Source organism: Carassius carassius, chromosome 43 (assembly GCF_963082965.1).
Source record: "Carassius carassius chromosome 43, fCarCar2.1, whole genome shotgun sequence".
Lineage (NCBI taxonomy): Eukaryota > Metazoa > Chordata > Actinopteri > Cypriniformes > Cyprinidae > Carassius > Carassius carassius.
In genome coordinates, this window is record NC_081797.1 from 18,410,298 (window position 1) to 18,434,664 (window position 24,367).

The following is a 24,367-nucleotide window of genomic DNA, read 5'->3' on the forward strand; positions in this document are numbered from 1 at the left end:
GGCATCCAAAGGTTTAATAATAATATTTGCATAATATTATGTTAAGATTTTATTCATTACAGTAGCATATATTAAAGGAATAGTTCACCAAAAAAAAAATTAAAAAAATGATTTTTTTGCTGTCCATCTTCGATGTAGATGAGTTTGTTTCTTCATCAGAACAGATTTGAAAAATTTAGCATTACATCGCTAGCTCATCCTTTGCAGTGAATGGGTGCCGTCAGAATGAGAGTCCAAACAGTTGATAAAAACATCACAATAATCCATAAATAAGTCCTTCAATTAACATCCTGTGGAGTGAAAAGCTGTGTTTTTGTATGAAACAAAACTAATATTAAGACTTTTTTTTTAACCACAAACTGCTTTCGGCTATATGTATATCCATAATAAAGCTTTCTCCATCAAAAATCTCCAAACTGGGATTGATAAAGAAACAAACTCATCTAAATCTCGGATCCCCTGAGGGTGAGCAATTTCTCACCAAATGTTATTTTATGGGTGAATTGCTTTAACGTTATTTCAGTTTCCATATCTGATGCTGAGGATAGCATAACTCTTGTTTGTTATGTCATGACCCTGCTGACATCAGCCAAAGTCATTGCATTCCCACCAGCAGTAGGGTGTAAATAGTGTCAACCTAATGTGAGTTTGCTTGTTTGTTTCTCTTTTAGTATAAGAAAAGAAATATATCTTGAGATATGCAATGATAGTTCAACCCTGCTCATTTAAACGTTCGACCGCTAGTTCACATTCAGATAGCTTCAGACAGAAGTCTCCAGTGACATGCTGGAAAGAGCAAACCAGGAATCAAGCTGCCCTAACAACCCAGTGTTTGTTCCTTAATTTATTCGTATCGTCCCGTTCCAACTGTGTCTGTTTTCTCGCTGATAGCTCTTTGTGCGAACACAAGACAGTTGAATTCTTTTTTAAGGGGTCATTGGCTGGTCAGTCTGCACTTCCTGTCTGTGCAGCTGAGCTCTTTACCACGGTTTCTGATGTCTAATGCTACAGAGCTGTTGTTAGATTTTAAAGAAACAACTTACTGAAAGCTTAAATAAGCCATTTGTTAGTCAATTCCCATGAAGAGAGTAAACACTGTAGCTTTCTTTCTTTTTTGGTGTGCAACTTTGGCTCAGCCAATAGTGTCAGTTTGGGGCGGGGCTATTTGCTATTTTGACCAATGGCAGTTGGATGGTGTGCTCCACATGCATTTAAGTTCTTGGTGGATTAACTAAAAAAATCTAAATGATAAACGTTGTTTGTCAATGAATGCATAGATTCCCTTGGAAATATATCATGTTGTGAAGATGGAACTCTTTTGGAATGCTGTCTCAGACTGACTTAAAAGTAACAAGATTGAAGCTTTTGTTTTAGCATTAAGGCAACATTTTCAGCAGAGCTCTGTGTTATTTGCTTGGAGCTGCTACATTCCAGTGGTGCCATACTCTTCATATTTAGCCTCTCATCCATAAGTACCACGGTCCAATAGGAACTGCTGATTACTCATGCTTGGCTCATGCTTGAAAGCTTGAAATATGACCAGGTTGTTTCTAGCAATACATTTGCATACGAGTGGGCTTTATTTATTTATTTATTTTTTATTTTTTCATGTAAAAAAAAGTTGTTTTCTCTTTTTATAAACCATTACTGTTGCTCTTAGGGATGCATTTATGTAGAAATGTATACACTCTGGCTGGCAAATATTAAGAGATAATTATTTTCACATTATGGCCAATGTTAATAATATGTTATTTTATCCGTTATAAAAAAAAAACACATTATAAAGCTGTAAAAACTAAAAAAAAAGAAATATTAGACCTGTTTTCAGCTTCTAATATTGACCAATGGCACAAAATGAAAGAAAATGAATAATAATTGGAAAAAAAAGAAAGAAAATGGCTAATAATGAGTGCTTTTGCATGCAAATGCTAACTGTTATTATGATTAAGCCAACAGCCTGCAGGGTTGTGTAAAACTGAATGCTATTTTATTTCTCAAGTCATGAAAGGTCTGTTACAACATTTTGACATCAAGCACAAAAAAAAACAAAAAAAAAAAACATTTGCTTTGTCAGTTTATTAATTTGCATGGTTTTTTTTAATGAAAATTTGGGTTTCTAAATCACCTCCACATGACTAGAACTTTTTCTCCAATATTGTGTATTCAAACACATTCATTGACCAACATCATCACAGATGTATTATGTCTAAGCGGTGTCTAAAGATCTGTGAAGATGTTTGTTGTGGAACCGCCTGCCTTAATTCATTAAAAGCATCCTGGTTAATACCTTTACTCCTAATCCAATATGTTAAGACCTGACTGTCTGCTTTGTCTGCAATACAAAGAGCATTGCATGGGAATATGGAGGATGAGAATGTCTTTGTTTAAATATATCAGTCACTTATACAAATAGTTCACACAGTATATCAGTTGTTCAATATTTACAGTCCCCTGAAAGTACACTATACTGATACTTAGGCTATATCATGGTCGTCTGCTGGTTAGCATCCAACAGTATGATCGGAAGAATTAGCATGTTCAGATGAATGTTCATATTGATTGTGCAGTAATATTGCATTACTTTAGACTGGATGAAGTTTGTGAGATCACCTTACTGTGGGCAGATGTGAACACGACTTCTCTCCCACCCTGGAATTCAAACATAATAGTTTTCTGCCTCTGTCATCCTTGATTCATCTCAAACTAAACCCGTAGAAATTACGCAGTTTTTTAGCTTCCCTGCTGAAAAAGAAATCCACTCAATACCAGCATGATATGTTTAAAAAGAAAATGCAGCAACTGTTTTTCATTCGTCCTGTTTTATACATTTATGCATTTGTACATAAATGTAATAAACATATGTTGTGAATTTTAAAAGTGTGCTAATCTTTGGCTTTAGGACTTAAAATATCAGTCATGCTGTATTTGTTTTCCATCGAGTAAAGTAACTCATGGCATGTTTGCGCTGCTAAGCGTATGTGCACACACACAAATAAACTTGCTAGTTTTTTCCTCTACAGTTCATGATTTTTTTTTTTTTTTGTTTTTATTTTTTTTTAATCTGCCATCTTTGCTCATGTGAAAACTGAAAACATAATTTTGTCAATGGAAAAATATACTTTTTGGGCCTAAAACAGTGTAGTTTTGACATTTACCAGAATGTGCTAACCGTTAGTGCTAACCGCTAATGCTAACCAGCCAAACACTGGTACATCCCTTATGAAAGTTAACCATGGTTTTATTATATTTTATTAAGTATAGTTACCATGGCTTTTTGGTGTATTGATTTGTATTCCATTTGTATTCCACAGTTTAACAATCTCGGTTAAACTGGGGTTTAGTGAAGCAACCCGATGGTTGTGGTTACCATGGTTTAGTTTTGGTTTTATTTGTGGTAAAAAAAATTGTTAATTTTTATAAGAAATAAATGTGGTAAACCATCACCTAGCATTCACTTGTTTGCAGCCACAAATGGTCTGGCAGGAGGATGTTTTTTTCTTTCTGTATATTTTCTAAACCACTTGACTTATCCATTTTACCTTATTTAGAAAGCCATGATTGACATGGTCTATAATTTACAGTGGAAGCTTCTAGATTTCTCCTCCTTCCCACATCAAGTCTATATGGCATCAGAAGCTTCAGGCTGCTGTTCAAGTTCTCCTAGCCTTGATTGGAGCATGGTAGACATCCTGCCCTACTTTCCCTCCTCTTAGGTGCAGTGCGACTATGTTAAAAGAGTGCATGCTATTCTTCACACACTCACAGGGGGCTTGTTACAGAATGACACAGCCAAGTAAAGAGAAAGACGGGGAAAAATATATAGGATGTTTAAGATGGTGGAAAGAGAATGGGAAATAAAACAAGTAGAACTGGAAAAGGGAAGCAAAAACAGAAAAAAAGATTGATTCAAGTTCTTACTGCTGAAAAAACACTGCAACTTGTGCTAACTGCTAATCTATTAAATTAATGTCCAATACATATTTTACTAAGGTAAACAAATGTTTCATGCTAGTGGTTTGTGTTAGCTAGCTGTATTAGGTTCTGTATAGGTTCTCCATGTACCTGGTCACAAAACTACACTTGATAAAAGCTAATTTAGCTAGTGAAACTGTTAAACTGAAGACCCATGTGCTACGGCTAGCTATATGTTTTCTAGCATGTGTGTTATGCTAACATTTATGTACACAACATATTCATAAAAATATGTAAACGCAAACTTTTTATGCTAGGATGTAGGGATGGGACGATAACCGGTTTTATTGATAACCGTGATAAAATGTGCTGAAGGTTAGTAATATCGTTTAAAAATGAATTATCATTAAAACCGTGTTTGATTATCGCGGTTTTAATAACTCACTATTAAATCATGTCCAGCCAGCAACAGTCTGACGCAAGCGCAGCGCACAATGTTTTTTTTGTTTTTTTTCGAGAAGGAATGGCGAAAGTCAGTGACTTTTCTATGCTTTTCTATGCTTCTACACTTTTCATTGTAAGGAAGGAAATGCCACAGAATTTAATCTTTCTTTAAATTAAGTGCATAGAGTTGCTTGTTTTATTAGTTGTTTGTTGATTATTAAATATAAAACTTGCTGAAATGTTTTCAGTGTGAGCATCAACTATTTTTGAACACTTTCATCTCGTTTCAACAAAACCGTGATAATATTGATAATCGTGATAATTTTAGTCACTATAATCGTGATATTAAATTTTCATACCGTCCCATCCCTAGGATGTTATGCTACCTTGCTGTTTTAGGCTTTTTACCGGTTTGTACAATTGCAAATATTACAGTGTTTATTGGCTAATTTGGCAAGTAAAATAAAAATTTAAATTAGACCCAATTAAAACAGACCCAATAAGTGTTACTGTTCAATCTTTTTTAACATACGTGTCAAATGCAGGTCCATTATGTTAATACCACAAGATATTTTACGTGAACACAAGTTTGTAAACATCTATGTTTCAAGCTGCTGTTTTATGCTAGCTAGTTGTTTTGTTTGTGCAGACAACCTAGTTGTGATTTCCAAAGATAATTTTGCAAGTGAAGTGGCTATGTAAGATCCAATAAGAAATCTGAACGTTTCAATAGCATACAGCATAAATAATAGTAAAATGTATGCTCATGGCATATTTTTGCAACTGCTTTACGTTAGCTAGCTGTTTAAAAAAAAAAAAATCTGACTGTCTGCACTACCTATTTTTGCAGGATTTCCATGACTAAAACGTAAACCACTCAACATTATATGTTAGCTAGCTTGGTGTCTAAAAATAGTTACAAAGATTAAATAATTAGACCCAATGAGTGCTGTGAATCAGCTAGTTTTTCAGATTAGCGGTTAACTTGAAATGCCTTATGCTAGTTTATAGTTCTGATTCTGCCAATACAAGCTAGTCATAATGATTTCTGTCGCTAGAAACTGTTTAATAAATGAAATTGTTCAGTTAGGCTCAATGAGTGCTACAGCTCAACGTTTTGGATTAGCTGGTGATGCTTACTACATTACGGTAACATATTTTGTGCCAGTAAAACGTTTCATGCTAGTGCTTTGTTAACTAGCTATTTTAGACTTTGGGACAGATTTACTATCAGCTTGCACAAACTCTCCTTTGGCATTAAAAAAATACTGTCAGGATTTACTAAAGACACAATCTAGTCGTAAAGTTTTCCATGACTCTTATTTAGCAAGGGTAATTGAGCATTAGTGTGAACCAGAATTGGTCACTGATTCAAAGAAATTAAACCGATCACAGTGTTCCCTTCATGTTATGCCATCTGGAAATAGAGATCCCCGTGCCATCCTGAGCTGTAATTGGCCCCACTAGATATTCTAAGGTACATAAACACTCACATCAAGTCTGTACTTAACGCCTGACTGTGCTTCATGAAGGGTAAACAAGTCTGTTCTCTCCTCATGTCGGAAAAAAGCAAAGGGAAGAAAGAAAATATAAACATACAAGAGGTGAATTGTGAGGAGGAAGAAATCCAGCCAGTTGTGCCAAGTTCTGGCCAGCTAATATTCAAAGAGCCTGTACGCAACTTAGCAACAGCGCTAAGAAATACGATTAAAAACCATCAAATAAGGAAATAGATTGTCTGAAAATGTATATTCTGTCATTATTTACTCACTTTCATGTTGGTCCAATGTTGTTTTTCATGTTGTTTTAGTTTATTTCTTCTGTTGAACACAAAAAACGATGTTTTGAAGAATTCTGGTAATCAAACAGTTGTCGGTAGCCATTGACTCACATAGTATAGAAATACATTAAACTCTTTGGTTACCAAAATTGTTCAAAACACTCTCTTTTGAAACTCACACAGGTTTGGAACAACTTGAGGGTGAGTACATGGCAGGATTAAGATTTTTTTGGTGAACTATGTCTTAAAGATTTACAAAAGAGCTTATAATCAAAGCCTCCTCATTGACAGTAACTGTACTCCATACAGTGATCTCCTGTGGCATTGCGCACATGCAGAGGGGCAAGGGACAGGTTTGACACACCCCTGTGCCAGAGGTGCTGCTGCTCACCAGCCCTCACTGCTTATGTTTACCTTGGCAACCAGCGCGGAGTGCAAACAAACACGCCAGAGGCGCACCTCAGCAGCACGGGTGTGTGTGTGTGGTTGGTAGGAGCTGAGGATAGTAACGTCCCGAGGGGAGTTGATGTGCAGAGGGAGGTCAGCTCTGCTTTCCCACAAATCGTCATTTCAGCAGAGAACGCCGATTGCTGTAATGGGCAACCTGGTTTAAACTGCAGTCTACAGTCTGTTCCATCTACTTTGAGTTATTGGAGTTAAATTGATACTTTATTGTATTCCATTGTATTATTATATAAAAGTATTTTTTGAGTGTTTAAATGAAAGTAATTTACAGCATGTTTCAGCAAAAAAACTTTTTCCTAGAGAAAGATTTTAGGTTTAGCAATTGGGTGTTTGTTTTTTTTTGCGAACACCTGGCAACCCTGGTCACAGCACACATCGCTTTGCATTAAAAAGTGCAAAGCACAAAGGGAAGAAAAATTGATGCGTAGTGTATTATATCTGTGCTACAGTTATTAAGCCTTTCTTTTAACAGTTTTAAATTTCAGTCACCGTGCACGTTCAAAACTATTTATAGTTTTTTCTAAGCCCGTGTTTTGTTCTCATAGACACCCGGTAGCAAGTAACAAAACAACAGTAAACTCCAGCAAGAAGATAAAGTCTTTTTTGCGAAATCATAGACATTTATTTAGAAATAAAGTATAACAATGGGAACACAGAATGATCTCGGAAAGAGCTTTACTGAGCTGACTGTCGTAAACGAACATGACCAGGTTTAAAGGCTGAAAGAATGACTGACAGCCACAGCAGAGAAAAGGGTTTGTGTGAACTTTAATGTAAGGACTCCAATATTCATATGTAGCTCACATTAAGCTATCGTATTGCTTCAGAAGTAACACAAAAAAATATGCACAATCTCAGATTTCTACTTTTGCGCTGACTGAATGAGAAATATCACCAGACGTCATTTCAGCCTATCAGAGGAATAAGAGGGGGCTCGGCAGCTGCGTTTCCCCTCAGTGTTTTTGCATACGACTCTACGATTTTTTCTCTGCAGCTTATTTTATCTTTTTAACTTGTTTCAAAATTAAACTTATCGCAACCTTCGCTTTTCGCTGCTACTGTTTGCACACAAACTCATTTTAAAAGGAATTCACGAGGGGAAACAATGTCAGGAACAATGAATGAGCTGAATCAGTCCCAGCGTAGTTGTAACTTCAACGCATTTTGAATCCAGATTCCTCCAGGAATTACTGTCAGCTGTTACTGTATGTTTTGGTTTGTTGGAGGTGTGTATAATCCGGACATCTAATCATTGACAGAGCAAATGTGATTTGTGTTATGTTTGCAAAGTTGTATAGTACTTGCTGAAGGTTTCATGGATTTGACCTTGATAGACCTAGAATAAGTGTGTGATAGGTTAGTAGACGTGGCCACTGACTTGTAAATTTTAGCAGTCGCTTAATTCACTCTCATGTCAATACAGACCTGTTTGACTTTTTCCTGTGGAACACAAATGAATATATTTTGAAAAATGTCCATGGAAATTGTCAGTGTCAGGAGCCCACTGACTTTCACTGTATGAAAAAAGTGGTTGAATTTGTGTTCCTAAGATGAAAAACGGGTTTGCAATGACATGTGCGTGAATAAATCTCAGGAGTAAATATCCATTTAAATAAAAGTAGGTTTGTAGGTCTCTTTTAATGTCCCAGATTTCCAAACTGATATTCTTAGATCTTTTTTTTTTTATGAAGATTGTCTTTTGCATCATAAGAATCTCTAATTGAAACATTACATCTAGCAGCCCACCAAAAACTCCCTTACACAGGGTTAAATCGGTTAATGATGGTATAGTAAGCTATCATTTAACAAACTATCACTTTGTAATGCTTTAATAACAGTATTTAGGTGGTTTTTTTATAATAGGAAATGGGGGAAAACACCGCCATGTTATCATCAGCATTGTTGTTATCAAGCAGTTTTGGCTTCTAACTAGCTTGAGTTTGCGAACCAAAAATGACTCCGTGCTGATGTAACTGATTGTTAGATCATTAAACCCCTGATGTCAACTATCTGTTTGACCTTATTTTGAGTTAAAGGTATAGTTCACTCAAAATGAAAATGCATTTAGGCCTACACATCTACATATATTGTCCAAAATCAATATGATTGACTTTCTTCTGAGGAACACAAAAAATTATATTTCGTAGAATGTTTGATCAAACTGTTTTTTAAACACTGAAAAAAATTACTGTAGCAATTTTCAAAGTAGCAAATAAAACAAAGATTAGTGGAGTATGTTTTATAAGAAAATGTTGTTTCAGCCTGCATTCATTAAAATTTGGTGATCTTGATTCAATAAGCTTGGATAAAAATGATGTCTAGCAATCAAAATAGAGTAAATAAAGTTATTTAAAAAAGATTGTATCTATTAAATAGTTTTGCAAGTATGTGTTGACAAGATTCTTAAAAAAAAGCAAAACATAGGAATGAAGCAAGTGAAGTCTTTATGAGCGAGTCACTGAATCATTGTGTTAAGAGATTACCGTATTTTTCGGACTATAAGTCTCACCTGAGTATAAGTCGCATCAGTCCAAAAATACGTGATGATAAATCTTTATTTTTTATTTTGTTTATTATTATTTTTTTAACGCAGGTTATTCAGTAATGAATGGGGAAGTCGTGGCCTAGTGGTTAGAGAGTTTGACTCCTAACCCTAGGGTTGTGGGTTTGAGTCTCGGGCTGGCAATACCACGACTTAAGTGCCCTTGAGCAAGGCACTGAACACCCAACTGCTCCCCAGGCACCGCAGCATAAGTGGCTGCCCACTGCTCCGGGTGTGTGTTCACAGTGTGTGTGTGTGTGTGTTCACTGCTGTGTGTGTGTGCACTTTGGATGGGTTATGCAGAGCATGAATTCTGAGTATGGGTCACCATACTTGGCTGTATGAAAAAAAAAAAGAATCAAGTGATGTGTCCAAAATTGCATACTATCTTGAGTACATACTTTTTTGAAGAAGTAATTACTTTGCAACTGCAAAAAGAGCAATTCTATCTAAAATCAACGTGTAGCATGAATGTAATCTGGATATACTATACTACATTTGCCATGTTTTTTGCCATTGTCACTAGGGCTGGACCAGAATATTAAATTATTTGAATATTCGGTCAGTGAGTTGGCCTTCATTTTAAATTTTGAGATTCGAATATTCTTCATTTTTTTATGAACGTCATGATTCAGTTCATCTGGAAGAAAAGAAAAATGCCAAAGACCTCAGCTGTGTGGGAGACACATTGGATGAGGACAAGAAAAGGCAGTATGCCAAATATGAAACTGGCCTACCTACTAGTAGTACGCCTATATAGTATATTGTTGGTGCAAAAGAAAAAAAAACATGCTGCTTTTGTCTTGCATATTTATCAGTAATTTGATAAAAACATGCACTTAATTTGCTTGAGGAAAAAAAAAAAACACACCACATGTGAAGTTGATTGAATGAATGGTTCTCGACATGATAAAAATGCAAACAGACAGACAGACACACAGAGATTCCTGCCTTTATTACACCGTGTTATTTACAATGGACGGGACAGTTGTCGTGTCACGTAGCACCACAACAGCTAAAGTCTGTTTACACTGGACACCATAGAAAATAATTGGAAATTTGTGTCAGTACGTCATAAATAGAATCCAGCAGTAGTTTACTGTCAGGAATTTGTCACGCCACGTCACATCCAGTGTAGACGGCATAATAGATTCTCTTGTATTTTGCCGTGCTACTTGCATCTGGTGTAGACACGGCGTTAGAGAGAAGAATATGTTCACCCCACTCCTTCTGAAGCTTCAAAAATTCGGTGTTGATTACTGCCAAAGATTTAAAAAAATGGTATTCGTACCAGCCCTGTTTATCACGTGATTTACCAGCATCAGTTGTGTTGCAACACTGCAATTAAAAATTCATTGTATCCACACTTTAGAATCATGCTGGAACTAGTAGGTCATTCAAGTACTTTTTTCCTACCCTTTTATGAGTTCTATGAATTTGGCCATACTCAGCTTGCCACATACAGCTTTCACCTGCTATATAGTAGGGAAGTATGTGATTTCATATGCACCCAAAGACTTGATTCATTGAGTCATTGAATCATTATTTCAAGAGGTTTGTTTAAATGCTGATTCATCCAGTGATGAAACAAAATATGTCTTTGAGTGAGTCACTGGATCATTCTTTGGAGATTCATTGAAAAACGATGATTCATCCAGTAACGAAAAAATTGAAATCTTTATGAGTGAGTCATTGAATCATTTACTCAATTATTATTATTTTTTTAATAGACTGTAGAAATTAACATTGTGTCAGAACCTTTAATAAATTACATGATGTTTTGTTCAGGTGTGTATTCATAATTCATGTATTCACATTTGGGAGAAATGCAATTTCTATTTTAAACAACAAAATCACCATTCTTAATTTTTCCTGAATCTTGCAGCTCTATTGACAAGTTGATGTAACATTCTAAAAAGTATAAAAGAATCAATAGAAGTACATTTGAAGTAGTCAATATAAATTGCATGCTGCATTAAAGGTACTTTCATAGTGCTTTTTCAGTCCTTCTTTAGCTTGACCTCCTATATATTTATATTGTATAGAAAAAAGCAGTGTGGACATTAAACCTTTTGTTGTTTGTATTTTGTTTTGTAACTGTTTCTTTAAAAATTGCATTGTGATTACTTTAGATGGAGTCCCAGTGAAGAATCAGTTTTAAACAATGTCAAACCACACAATGGAGACCAGAGCAGGTGATCACTCAGAGAGGAACAAGATGTTTATAGCTCATAATTCCACCTCCACTAATGTTTTAATTGAGTGTTCGCCCACATGCATTTACTCTTATCTACACTTAGAGATGCATTAGCATTCTCCTAAACCAAATGACCTTGTGTTAATTTTTGCAGCCCAGAGTTGGTCTGTATTGACCATCCTTCAGTCAATAACCTCTGAGGACATCATGACAGAAATAGATATATGCCACTCTGGGAAAAGGAAGCTAAAGGTCAATATCTTGATGTTTTTTCCATCATGTTGAAGACAACCATCAGTGATCATGTCCATTAGCATTTGTCCTCTTTCGGGACGGATTATAAACCATCACATTTGGGTAATCCATCCTTTGCTTTAACACTTTGAGCTGGTATTTGGAGGATTACTCTATCAGAACTTGCACATGTGCAAAACTCATATTAATCTAATGCTGCAGAAAGACTGTCCTTTTTCTCTAGGAAAATCTGGAATTTGGTGTCAGTGCTGTGCTCCCTCTGATTTTATTAGAAGAGCAGAACATCTTTCTTTTGGCATTTTCACGTCTTAGTGAACCTATTAGTGTCAACAAAAAGTTAAGAAACAGATGCTGTTGAGAAATTCTTTCCTATTAAGGCATATTTGAAAACTGTTGGAGAATATTCAAGCATTCGTCAAGGTCTTAGTTTGCCTTTTCCAACACCGAAAGAAAGAATAATTTAATTTAATTTAATTTAATTTAATTTAATTTAATTTAATTTAATTTAATTTAATTTAATTTAATTTAATTTTAAGTTTAAGTTTAAGTTCTTAAACTAAAAACGTAAAAGCATATTTTTATATATTTTAAGCATTGTCTCGGACATTATTTTTCTCTAAGCACAATTCTCATTACTGTTAAATGAAAAAAAAAAAACAGGCTTTGTTGGTATATATTTCATGATATTATGATATGACATTATGACATTATTTTATTATTTTTATTATTTTAAATGATTACTGTTAAGGCCAATTATCATTCGCTACTATGTGAAAAAAATTAATAAACATTTAAATTAATTATAAATGCAAAAATGCATTTATAGATGGCAATTTTGAGAAGCTGTGTTAATTTGTCAATAAATTGTCTGTCACAACAGGAAAAAAAAATCTTAAAGGTTTTGCATGCAGGATTTTGCAATTGCATGCAACATTATTATTATACTGAACAAATTTGGCAACCACCAAAACTGTTTCCCGTGAATTGAATGTTCAGTTCTCTACCATATGCCATCTCCGAAGGCGTTTCAAAGAATTGCAACCACAGACCATGTGGAACCACACCAGCCCAGGACCACCACATGCAGCATCTTTACCTCCAAGATCATCTGAGACCAGCCACTTGGACAACTGCTGCTACAATCGGTTTGCATAACCAAAGAATTTCTGCACAAACTGTCAGAAACCGTCTCAGGGAAGCTCATCTGCATGCTTTTCGTCCTCATCGGGGTCTTGACCTGACTGAAGTTCGTCGTCATAACTGACTTGAGTGGGCAAATGCTCACATTCGATGGCGTCTGGCACTTTGGAGAGTTGTTCTCTTCACAGATGAATCCCGGTTTTCACTGTACAGGGCAGATGGCAGACAGCGTGTATGGCTTAGTGTTGGTGAGCGGTTTGCTGATGTCAACGTTGTGGATTGAGTGGCCCATGGTGGCGGTGGGGTTATTGTATTGGCAGGTGTATATTATGGACAATGAAAATAGGTGCATTTTTGTGATGCTCTGGATCGGTGTATATGGCAGCTTGTTCCAGTTCCTGCCAATATCCAGCAACTTTGCAAAGCCATTGAAGAGGAGTGGACCAAAATTCCACAGGCCACAATCAACAACCTGATCAACTCTATGCGAAGGAGATGTGTTGCACTGTGTGAGGCAAATGGTGGTCACACCAGATACTGACTGGTTTTCTGACCCCCCCGGACCCCCCAATACAGTAAAAATGCACATTTTAGAGTGTGGCCTTTTACTGTGGCCAGCCTAAGGCACACCTGTGCAATAATCATGCTGTCTATTCAGCATCTTGATATGCCACACCTGTGAGGTGGATGGATTATCTCGGCATAGGAGAAGTGCTTTTATTTTAGAGTGAAACCTAGGCTGTTTACATGGCTATGAAAACATAATCTTATAGTTTCACATTTTACTCCTGTGGTGCATGTTCTCCAATAATTAGTAATAATAGTAATGTAATAATATAATCGTACAGTAATTAAGTAATCATTTCTAAGCAAAGTAGTATCAGTGTAATAAAGGCTGTTGTAATTAGCAGTCATATTGTTTAATGATTTTATTTTATTTGCATCTTATCAGTAGAATGTCTGGATTGCACTGATAAAATTCCGGATGTATCCTGATAACTAAAGGTTGATGAGGTTGAACGGGAAATGGAGTGAATGAACTAAAACACTCTAGACTGTACTGGATGTTTTAAGGGTATTTGTCTCTATAATCCAGATAGTGTAATCAGATGTTGATTATGTGGAGCACTGCCCTTGATTGCAATTAATGCTGATGGGGAAGATAAAAAAAAAGCAAGGTGTAATTTCAGAAACCTCACGAAACTGCAGAAATAAGGCTGTGTGGGGCTGTGGGAGAGGGAGGGCGATCTTTTACGGAAGTCTTTAAACTCACGTTCATCTGTTTTGACCTACATAAGAAACATTAAAGTCTGTGTTAAATGGAGTGTGTGATGTGATGTTGGGTTATGATGGAAAGACACAACTGCTGTAACCTGCTGGAAATAGCACTGAGGTACAGACGTGCCACCATTAGCTGGTCTCTAATGCATCACAATCCGATAAATAAATAAAACTCATATAAAAGCTCTACCTCAGCAGTGGCCACAGTAGGCCTAGTTACAAAACAGCCTGCGCTTACAAAATTACTTCAATCTTGAGTTGTTTAGTTTTTCTCAATATTGTATAAAGAATAGTTCACCCCCCAATTTTTTTTTTTTTATTATTTACTGTTTACTGTTGTGTCATTCAAAACTTGTTTCTTCAAGCTTTCTTCAATCTGTCGGTCGCACAAGTAGAAATGTTGAGGAACGTATACTAAAGGTGTAAACTTTCAAAGATTCTATATTTTCAGTAACTTGTTTTAATTGTGAAATGTACTGGCAATTTCAGAGTGAAAATTTTTCTAATTTTTTTTTTTCGTTCATGCAGTAAAAATAAAAAGTGACTACCAGCTAACATTCTCACAACTTTCACTAACATCTTTTATAAAACACAGAGCCCCGCACATGGCATGCAGGGGAAAATACAGTAGACTAAATTGCACAATTGACTAATTAGTTCCCTCGATTTGCTAAATCATGCACGCAATTTATAAATCAAGAGAAGAAATTAGTAAATTGTGTGCACGATTTAGCAAATTGAGGTAACAAAATAGTTATCGTGTACACATTTTAGTGCATCGATTAATCATGTGCATGATTTATTTATTTTTTCTTGCATTTCTTGTGTGGGGCTCCGTAATATAAATTGTAAGACAAAACATTCTTAAAGTAATGTTTATGAAACGTTTGAACAACATTCTTGCAACATCCTTATAATGTTATTTGTACTTGTTGAATGTTCTAAATAACCTTTCTGTAACCTTTAAATAATGTTATTATCATAACATATTTATAACGGATATTTTAACACTCTTAGAATATTAATATGAAACATTCAAATAATGTAATATATAGTTAGTAGAAGAATGTAAGAAATGTTTCAATAACCTTTAAATAACGTTATAACCACGGCAATAAAACGTCTCTGATTACGTTTCTAACTATCGTTCCCTGAGAAGGGAACAAGACACTGAATCCTCTAGAGGTCGCTATGGGGAACTCCTTCAGAGTGACCGGTGTCTGAAGCATACATCTAAACTCAACATTAACATTATCCGGCAACAGCATGTGACGTCATCACCAGGTGCCTTCACAGTATAAAAGAGTGCCGGGAGAACATGTCTATAACAACTGGTCAGAGATGTTCAGATCCATGTGCAGTACCTTATTATCAAGAATGGTCAAACAGGCAGAGATTAGAGAACATCGTCAGGTCTGTTAGGGGATATCCAAAATCAGAAACCGAAACAAGCAGAGGTCGGGACAGGCAGCAGAGAATCACAGTCGGTATGAACAATCCAAGATCAAACACAGAAGGAACAAACACAGGGAAAATGCTCAGAAATGTCAGACTAGGCTAAACAAGACTTTGCAAAGACTGAGGGGGCTTTCACACTGGCAGTTTAGTGCGGAACGGGGCATGGTTAGCATGAAAAATTGCTAATGTGAATGCTGTCATCGGACCCTGGTGCGCACTGGGGTACCGAACCCGAGACTACCTGGAGAAGGTGGTCTGAGTTCGGTTCCTCAACACACGTGAGAGCCGAGGTTGATTCCACACACTCCTAAATGTCCAAATTAAATTAATTAAAATTAAATAATTAAAATAATAAAAATTAAATATTATACTGTGCATAATAGCACCAAAATAAAAAAAATACCAACTATGCTCAGTCGCGTTGTGTTCTCCATGCGTTTTCCGTGTGCGTTTGCGATGACGTAAGGTGAATGCAAACGCACCTGGGTTTGATACAACTATTGAGTGTGAAAGCAGACCAATGTTGCGGGCGGCACCGTGAACAATCGCACTCGGGCTCGGACCGCAGCAAACGAGCCCAGTGTAAAAGCCCTCTGAGAGTCAAAACACAGTTTATATAGGGGAGTGGTAATGGGGAACACCTGGTTGTGATTTGCCCTAAGAACGGGACACCAAATACAAAAGTCCAGAGTGAAGTGCCCTCTACTGGAGTTCATGGGCACTCCAGCTGATGATCGTGACAATGTCATCTGCTTCTTCCTCTGATGCTTTTTTCTCAGTGAACCATTGTTACATATGTAACCTGAGACATTCCATTCCGAGGGAACAGGTTCCAGGTTTCCAGGTTCAAACTGCGTCACTATGGGTAATGGTACACCCATGCCGCCATGCTGAGGGGAGTGCATGCCAGAAACCATGACGAGCACTATGACTTAGCCATGGAATTTCCCCTAAGGACGTCTTGATAGCTGTCAGTGAAATCATCCCCTTTGGCCAAAGGCCTGAGCTGCATACCCTTAAAGAATTTAACTGTGAAGGGCTGGGCAAGGAAGCCGAAGAATTGGGCAGAGCTCAAAGCTTGGATTCAGAAGAAAGAGATTCCCTTAATGGAATACGACAAGGTGTCTAAAAACCAAACCAGACCCTGGCCTGCCAACCAGAGGGGAACCACCGGTTCTGAATAAACCTGCTCAAAGAACTGACTCGACAGATCTTTGGTAGCAACACCCTGCTCAGAAAAGTTGAGTGGACCGGGGCCTAAACCAACTCAGAAAAGGGAAACAAGGCTGATAGCGTCTAACCCTTACCATACAGGATTTTAGAAAGTGTGCAGAATGCTCTGCGTGCTCACTTACCACAATATGGATTTTTGCTATCCGGAGCTCAAAAGAGAGAAGGCCTAACTTCAAAAATAGAACGTAAACTTGCATGCTCCGATCAAGAGGGGCGTGTTTATATGAAACCACCAAGAGCACTGCTAAGGTCTACCAACAAGGAGAGCAGCTCAACAGGGAGGTGGAGAGAGGCCTAATAACCTGAGGCTGCTACTTACTGGAGCTCAAACAAGTGGAGGACTTGATGAGAGAAGTCCACAGACACTCAGTCGGGAGCAGCAGGCTAAGAGAAAATCCTCCGAGGTGAGGGGAGCACTGCCTGGCTTGACCTAAAAAGAGGCAGCTTATCAGGAAAGCAGCAAGAGGCCCAACTACCTTATGTCACTGCTACGTAACTCAAGAGCAGAGGGTTCAGAAATGGGATAGATGACAGATAGATCACAAATGGGAAATCAGAAATTAGATCCTGCTAGAAGGGGATCACACATTTCTACAGGGAACAACAGGGTCCCAAAATAAAGGTAACTGACCAAGGAGGCAACACTCAGTTCGTTGTAAAGTTTAAAAAAAAAAAACTTTGGAGCAGTGCTCTCGGCTATCAAGCTAAGGCAGGCCATTACAGCAGTTTAGGCCCCGGGGAAGTTATGGCCTTTGGGGAAGTTTTGGCCTCATGGTTAGAGAGTTTGACTCCTAACCCTAGGGTTGTGGGTTCGAGTCTTGGGCCGGCAATACCACGACTTAGATGCCCTTGAGCAAGGCACTGAACCCCCAACTGCTCCCCGGGAGCCGCAGCATAAATGGCTTTCCACAGCTCCGGGTGTGTGTTCACGGTGTGTGTGTGTGTGTGTTCAGTGCTGTGTATGTAAACTTTGGATGGGTTAAATGCAGAGCACAAATTCTGTATGGGTCACCATACTTGGCTGTATGTCACGTCACTTTCACTTTTTTTTTCTTTCACATACTAAGAGCGACTCACAGCTAACCCTCACAGTGAGGAGAGAACTTCTCAACTTGACGAGAAGGAGGCGTTAGATTAGAAGGGGTAACCCAGCAGGGCCCAATAAGAGACAGTCCACTGGTGCAGCTGGACACAGTCTCATGCTCTCTGTCTCGATTGAGAGCATGGATCCCATATAACCAGACCCGAAAGAATTTGTAAACATTGCCTGATCCAACAACCATTCATGCGTACAGAGCTTACTTCTCCTCAAAGCAGAAGCATACAATAGGGGTTTCTGCAGAAATACAAAGCCCTCTTACCTCAGGGAACACTGTGTACGCAAGCCCACTCCGCATAGGGGTGACTACTGGTTCAACCATAAGAACAGTGTGACAGGGAGGACCTGTGGGCCTGACTGTCTATTTAGTGTTGAGCTCTTCAACGCCTCAGCAAGAGGAGCTCTAGCTAAGAAAGCATGAATTATGGTTAAGGAAAGACTTAAATCTCAGGAGACCCCTCAAGGTGAGAGATGAGTAGCACACCCTGGCCAGAGGATAGAGAGTTTTTCACAAAACATGTACGCAGAATAGTACAAGCCCATGAGAAGGACCCGCAAGTCGTGAGGTTGCAGCGTTATTCTGGGGACCTGATGCTGGGAGGATTCCACAGAAGCCTAGTACCGATGAGTGAATCAATCACTAAAATCAGTCAACAGCAGGAGGTCCTGACTTAGCAGGTGTGTCAAACCTAAAAAGTCCGAAAATAGAACAGGTCCGAGTAGCGCTGCAGAAAAAGTCTAGTATCAAATTCACAAAAACTAGCAATAGAGTAGATGATACTCACCAACCATGGTTCCCACACGTGACATAGGCTGGAGGCGAAGTCAATGAGCACTGGGGTCCAGGACATCAGTTGGTAGTTCTGTGAGACATAGAATCTAGCCAAAACATAATAGGTCCAGCATAAGATACTGCAATGCAAGCGCAGGAGGCTCCTACTTAACCTCAGTCAGGAGGAAAGCTTTTTAGGGGAACTAAAAGACCCAATATACAAACCCAATTCCAAAAAAGCTGGGACACTATACATATTGTGAGTTAAAAAGGAATGGAATAATTTACAAATCTCATAAAAATATTTTATCCACAATAGAATATAGATAACATATCAAATGTTGAAAGTGAGACATTTTGAAATTTCATGAGAGCTACACATCCCAAAACAGTTGAGACAGGTAGCAATAAGAGGCCGGAAAAGTTAAATGTACATATAAGGAACAGTTGGAGGACCAATTTGCAAGTTATTAGGTCAATTGGCAACATGATTGGGTATAAAAAGAGCCTCTCAGAGTGACAGTGTCTCTCTGAATTCAAGATGGGCAGAGGATCACCAAGTCCCCCAATGTTGCAGTGTAAAATAGTGGAGCAATATCAGAAAGGAGTTTCTCAGAGACAAATTGCAAAGAGTTTGAAGTTATCATCATCTACAGTGCATAATATCATCCAAAGATTCAGAGAATCTAGAACAATCTCTGTGCGTAAGGGTCAAGGCCGGAAAACCATACTGGATGCCTGTGATCTTCGGGCCCTTAGACGGCACTACATCACATACAGGATTGCTACTGTAATGGAAATCACAACATGGGCTTAGAAATACTTCCAGAAAACATTGTCGGTGAACACAAACCACCATGCCATTAACCATTGCCAGCTAAAACTTTATAGGTCAAAAATATAAATATCTCATTTAAAATGGACTGTGGCAAAGTGGAAAACTGTTCTGTGGTCAGACGAATCAAAATTTTAAGTTCTTTTTGGAAAACTGGGATGCCATGTCATCCGGACTAAAGAGGTCGAGGACAATCCAAGTTGTTATCGGCGCTCACTTCAGAAGCCTGCATCTCTGATGGTATGGGGTTGCATGAGTGCGTGTGGCATGGGCAGCTTACACATCTGGAAAGGCACCATCAATTCTGAAAGGTATATCCAAGTTCTAGAATATCATATGCTCCCATCCAGATGTCGTCTCTTTCAGGGAAGACCTTGCATTTTCCAACATGACAATGCCAGACCACATACTGCATCATGCACATTATAACATCATGGCTGCGTAGAAGAAGGATACGGGTACTGAAATGGCCAGACTGCACTCCAGATCTTTCACCCATAGAAAACATTTGGTGCATCATAAAGAGGAAGATGCAACAAAGAAGACCTAAGACAGTTGAGCAACTAGAAGCCTGTATTAGACAAGAATGGGATAACATTCCCATTCCTAAACTTGAGCAACTTGTCTCCTCAGTCCCCAGACATTTGCAGACTGTTATAAAAAGAAGAGGGGATGCCACACAGTGGTAAACATGGCCTTGTCACAACTTTTTTGAGATGTGTTGATGCCATGAAATTTAAAATCAACTTATTTTTCCCTTAAAATGATACATTTTCTCAGTTTAAACATTTGTTGTATTCAGAATAAAATATTGAAATTTGAAATTTCCACATCATTGCATTCTGTTTTTATTCACAATTTGTACAGTGTCCCAACTTTTTTGGAAACAGGTTTGTACTTCAAACAAACACAAACTGATATGATGCCATTTCAAACAAAATCAGGCAGAAACAAAGTTAGTTTTGAGTTTATTTCGGCAGTTTGAAACAGCTGACCAAAGTGAACTTTCTGGGTGAGTTTGTTTTGGCTCCTAAACACATTTGAACTTCCATTGGTCCATGGCAGTTATGCAGTCGCTGGGTTTGTTCTGGAATTCCACCTTCTATGATGTGCAATTTGATTATTTATTTATTTTTGGTTTGTTTCTCATTCAATGGAGGTCAGGCAAAAGCAAAATATCTCCGGCCTAGTCACTAGCAACATGAATTCACTGGAGTGCCAAATAACTGAGCTGACACAAATATATCCACATCTGTACGATCACTGGTGGACAGACTTTAAAGATTCAGAGAAAGCATTTAATTCCAAGAAAGAAATTGCAACGAAGCTTTGTGTCGACGACCCGGAGTTATGCAAAAAGCGATGCAGAGAAACATCCGAGACAAGTTTTCCAATGCCATGAAAAGAATGAAAGGAAAGAGTAAAGATATAAGGTAGCAAGTACCAAATACATGTATTTCAAATAAAAGTTACACCATACTGCTGCTGCTACTTTTGTTGTTTTTGTTCTTTCAATAAGCAAATTTAAAAGATATACAATAACTGAAATGACAAAAGAACATAGAATTATAAGCTTTTGTTTTTATCAAATCATAACACCACATAAAATATAAAAAGGTGTAATAATTTATCCAGTTTAATAAAACGAATGAACACTGATAGAATAAAGTAATAAACAGGTTTGTGTTACTGAGATGACTCCAAGATATGTAACACATCATGCTAAAGTTTTCAGACTATGAGACATTCACACTTCCCATAAAGGACTGATTATGGAAATGGAATGGTTATTTTGTATTGTAAACATGATACTTGACTTTGAACTGCTGCGAATCATTATTCTTTTGTCTATAATATTCTGACCACTGGTGCCCATCTCACACTTATATTGCCAACACTAATTTCATCGTTGGTGTGTTTAGGGCATAAGCGTGAGCATAGCTACGTTTACATTAATCGACACCTTGCCTCTAGCAGTGTGGGGGTGTTGAAAAGCTTCGAAACGGTATACCATCGCACAGCCTTTTTTAAACTTATTTTTGCCCCCAAACAAAGAACGAAAAAGAACTTCAGTTGAAGTATACTGGAGCCTTAAAGCTAGGAAGATAAGAGCAGATGTAATACTCTCAGAGGGAGGTGAGTAGATGGCTCAGGTTTTTCTCTGGTTCAGACGAGATAATTGAGAACACCTAGTCTGGATCACCTCCCTCAAATCTTGCCTGTCACCTTTAGACCCACACCACACTAGTCACCACTAGTCTTCTGAGCCCACTTTGATCTTTAGATCAAGACGGGCCAGGAGTCCTTTGTTGTTTGGCCTCAGACCTGGACCTTTGTGGAATGAAGGATTTAATGGCAGCCCAGCACGTCTTGGCCTTCTTAATCTTCTCGACCACAGTCTCGACAGAAGTGCTAAAAAGCTCAGAATGAGAAACTGGTGCTTCAAGAAGAAAGCCCTTCTCTTTCGACCTGATATCCTGATTTACCCACAGATGTCTCTCCATAACCATCATGGCCAACATGGATCTGCCAATGGCAGTAGCGGCCAACTTAGTGGCATGGAGAGCAAGATCTGTGGTGCGACACAACTCAGCCACCTCATCAGGGCCTAGACCCTGACCTTTATTCAGGTCTTTCAGCAGATAAGCCTGAAGCACCGCTCGCCGGCCAATGTTATTGGCATGTTTAGATGTATGCTTCAGACACCAGTCACGCTGAAGGCATTCACCGTAGCAACCTCTAGAGAATGCAGTCCGAAATTCCCTCGGAAGGGACGTGGACATTTCAACATTATGGGAACATTTCAAAACAATGTTTTTATAAACTAAATTTGTTACCTGTGATTCAAAAACAACACAAAAGTATCTCTAAAGTACTTAATGTGACCATGTTTCATATTTCAAGTCTTCTTAAACTGAAAGATATGTTTGTGTGAGAAAAGACAGAAATTTAAAGGGATAGTTCACCCAAAAAATTTAATTGTCATTACATCATTTACTTCTGCTGTTATCATTTGCTGTTCCAAACATGTATGAGTTTCTTCTGTTAAAAAGATTAAGATTATTTCCATACTATGGAAGTCGGTGGCTACCAGCAACTGTTTGGTTACCAGCATTCTTCACAATATATTTTGTGTTCAACAGTAGAAAGGAACTCATACAAGTTCGTTTGGAACAACTTGAGGATGAGGAAAGATCACAAAAATTTATTTTTTGGATGAGCTATCGCTTTAAGTCATTATTGAAAATCTTAAGTTAATTAGGCTGATACAATTCTAAAGTCCACTTGATTAAAATAAAAATAATTATGATACGGTTTGGAACTGAAGGGTAAGTAATGACAGACTTTGAGGAATGCACCTTTATAAGTCAGCTATTCTTTTAATAATTTTCAAACCTGACTTTGTTTCCAGACTTCTTAAGGATATTTTTTTCCAGACCCCTTGGCAGTTTAGTCACATTATTCAATGGTTGCCTTGACATCAAAAACAACATTTGCTCAGTCTTGTGGTGTGCAATACAACGATTTTTGATCGTGGATGATAAAAATGTCTCCACAATCTACTTTTGAAGAAATATCGTAGTATCGTGCAACAACCCACATTCTATCCAGGTCTGGTGCCTCCATCTCAATATACTGTACAGTGTGACACATAGGCATGCTACGAAGCCTGTCAACAGTGCCTTATTTATAACTGGACTAAGTTATTTTTTGCGCTAATACTGTCAAAACACACAAGGTTAACATATAGATAAAGTTGGTTATGTCTAAAATTAAAGTAAACTGTTGAGAGAAAAACGGATGGTGCCTGTATGTTAGATGCGTGCAGGTCTTAAAGGGACCGAACTAAACATGCTGCCAACAATCTTTAAAGGCATAGTTCACCCTAAAATTTAATTTGTCATTATTTACTCACTTATTTTGTCCCGAAGCTGTATTAGTTTATTTCTTGTCATGAACACAATAGAGGGTATTTTAAAGAATGCGGGTAACTAAACAGTTGCTGGTCTCCACTGACTGTGATAGTTGGAAAAATATTAAGTCACTGGGAACCAGCAACTGTTTGGTAACACACATTTTTCAAAATAGCATCTATGTTCAGCAGAAGAATTGATAGTGAGTAAATTACGGTATGTATGCTAGAGCTAACAGACAGATGACAGTATTTAAGTTTTGGGGTAAACTATTTCTTTAATTAAAAAAGAAATAATGAGTACCCACCGGTACTCAGTACTGCCACTTCTAAATATAGCTCTTGAGCGTACCGCCACCTCTCCGTGCGCCCAGAACGTGCTTTTAGCGCACCGGTACGCTCATTTGGACATCTGTTTTAAATAGAGGTTTTAATCCTTTGCCGGTGCTGCTGCTTTTCAGAGCGCCCTTCACAATGCACGCTTCCTAATTCGTCCCACTGCGAGTAGAGACTACATTACCCATACACTCTTGAGTTTTATAAATGAAAAGCGCATGCGTCGCTTTTGCCGTTGTCAGTATCATTAACTCAAAGTGTCCAGAGAGATTGTGTGAAATGTGCACACTCGTCTCGATAAAATTTTATTACAGTGAACAACACTTAATGTGCTCTACTGGTTTCAGACTCTGAGTACTATAACAATATGGTCAGAATTAGATGACACGCTGGCTGATACCTTACCAAGCCTGATTGATATTGCTGCAGGTCAGACGCAAACTAATGAAGTAATGCAGTAGCTCTTTCAGGTAGGGTGACCAGACGTCCCGAAAAATTCAAGACAGTCCCGAAATCTAAACTGTTGTCCCGAATCCCTAATCTGGCCCTAATTGTCCCGAAAATTATACTAAAGCAAAATCCTGAGTAGTTATTTTCTGATAAACATTAAAAACTGTCTGCGGAGGTTGAGTCGTCCTGCAACCAGCCCCCGCCGGCTGCTCATTGGCTGCAGCATCTTTTTTCTAAGTTCTAAAAAACATACCG

General features: G+C 37.9%; 1 protein-coding gene across 1 annotated transcript in view; it reads left to right on the forward strand.

Annotated features, from left to right (window-relative positions):
* Positions 1-24,367, forward strand: part of LOC132124624 (oxysterol-binding protein-related protein 5-like) — a 54,432-nt gene that overhangs the window by 1,154 nt on the left and 28,911 nt on the right. The gene's annotated exons all lie outside the window — the stretch shown is intronic.